General features: G+C 39.8%; 1 long non-coding RNA gene across 1 annotated transcript in view; it reads left to right on the top strand.

Moving 5' to 3' along the window:
• The window catches only part of LOC108298885, a 4929-nt gene extending 2986 nt beyond the window's left edge, over window positions 1–1943 (top strand). Inside the window, exon 3 of the long non-coding RNA XR_001822742.2 lies at window positions 1834–1943. This is a non-coding gene — a long non-coding RNA (uncharacterized LOC108298885). The remainder of the gene's footprint in view (window positions 1–1833) is intronic.
• The last annotated feature ends 71 nt before the right edge of the window (window positions 1944–2014 follow it).

Below are 2014 nucleotides of genomic sequence, written 5' to 3'. Positions count from 1 at the left end.
TTTTTATCAGGGACTTGAGCACCTACAGATTTTGGTGTCTGCAGCATTCCTGCAATCAATCCCTGGTGGATATTGAAGGACAGCTGTACTTATTCCAGACTTCCTAATCTGTGCTCTTGGTGGCAGTGTGACCTGGAAACAGACACTGTTATTTATGTGGCTTTATAATATTATGTCTTAATACATAGATGGCAGATTTCCTCTCAGCTGCTTGGGAGGCTGAAGCAGGAGAATCACTTTGCTCTGTTTTTCTTTCTTTTTTTTTTTGGAGAAAGGGTCTCACTCTTGCTCAAGCTAGAATGCAGTGGCACAATCTTAGCTCACTGCAACCTTTGCCTCCTTGGGCTCAAGCAATCCTCCTACCTCAGCCTCCTAAGTAGCTGGAACCACAGGCGGGTGCCACCACACCAAGCTATTCTTTGTAGAGACAGGGTTTCACCATGTTGCCCAGGCTAGTCTCAAACTCCTAGACTCAAGCAATTCACTTGCCTCTGCCTCCCAAAGTGGTGGGATTACAGGTGTGAGCTACTGCTCAGCCCACTTTGCTCTTTTTACTTCTCCCCTTTCAGCTTCCCTAGGGAGCTGGGATTGCAGACATACACCACCACACTCAGCTAATTTTTGTATTATTAGTAGAGATTGGGTTTCACCATGTTGGCCAGGCTGTTCTCGAATTTCTGACCTCAACTGATTATCTGCCTCTGCCTCCCAAAGTGTGGAGATTACAGGTGCCAACCGCTGCACCCAGCCCACTTTGTTCTTTTTCAAATTGGCTTAGNGTATTTAATCATAAATAAATGTTGAATTTTTATTAAATGCTATTATTTATCTGTGAGATAATCTCGTAACTTTTCTCTTTTATCCTAATAATACACTGATAGACTTTCTGATAATGAATTATCCTTGAATTCTTTACCTAAACCTGTTTGATCATGTTATTTTTTAGTACATTATTATATTGGGTTCAATTTTGGATTCACTTTTCTTTTTTTAAAGACAGAGTCCTGATCTGTCCCCCAAGCTGGAGTGCAGTAGCATGATCACAGCTCACTCCCGCCTCAACATCCTGGGCTCAAGCTATCTTCCACCTCAGCCTCCTAAGAAGCTGGGACTTCAGGTGCATGCTGTCACACCCAGCTAATTTTTTTTTTTTTTTGCCTTTTTTTGTAGAGATGAGGTTTTACTATGTCAGAGACCAGCCCAGGCTGGGATTACAGGTGTGAGCCACTGAGCCCAAAAGGTTAGCTCTTTTTTAATGTAAGGTTTTTCATCTTTATTCTTTGATGAATTACATTTATCATGTCTTTATCTGGTTTAAGCATCACTGTTACATTAGCCTCGTAAAATGTTAGATGGCTTTCTCTTTTTCCAATGACTCATGTAAGATAGACATTAATCCTTCAAAATTTAGCACCAGTGCTGAGGCTTTGGGAGTGGTTGGGAAGGTCTTTGGTTACCATTTTAATTTCCTTAATGGTTAATTTGGGACAATTTTTTTTTAACTTTCTAGTCAATTATATTAATTAAATTTAGTATGTGTTTCTTTCTAAATGTGTTGCTGGTCTTAAACTCCTAGACTCAAGTGATCATCCCACCCTGGTTTCCCAAACGGCTGGGATTATACACGTGAGCCATAGAACACAGCCAATATATGTGGTTTAAAATAAATGATCATATGTAAGTAAATGTGGTTAGGTAGCTGTTATTTTTAAAAAGCCATTTTCAACTATACATTTGAATGGATCTGTAAGTCCAGATATTGTGACCCAGTATTTATTGTTGTTGTTGTTGTTAACTATTATAACTCAGACTTACAACATTTCTTTCAAGCAGATGAGCCAGACGACCGAAGCTGGCTGGAACATCACGTGGTCCATCAGTACTAGACAGCCAGGCCCTCCCAGTTTCCTCATAGCTTACGTTTGCACTGCAGTTTAGCTGCTATCTGGTAAGAAGCTAAAGTTTTCATTTAATGTGATAATAGAAAAAACTTTGATGTTTAAATATTTGGCTT

Source organism: Cebus imitator, unplaced genomic scaffold (genome assembly GCF_001604975.1).
Source record: "Cebus imitator isolate Cc_AM_T3 unplaced genomic scaffold, Cebus_imitator-1.0 Scaffold1167, whole genome shotgun sequence".
Classification (NCBI taxonomy): Eukaryota; Metazoa; Chordata; class Mammalia; order Primates; family Cebidae; genus Cebus; species Cebus imitator.
This window is presented reverse-complemented; position numbering and strand designations above follow the sequence as displayed.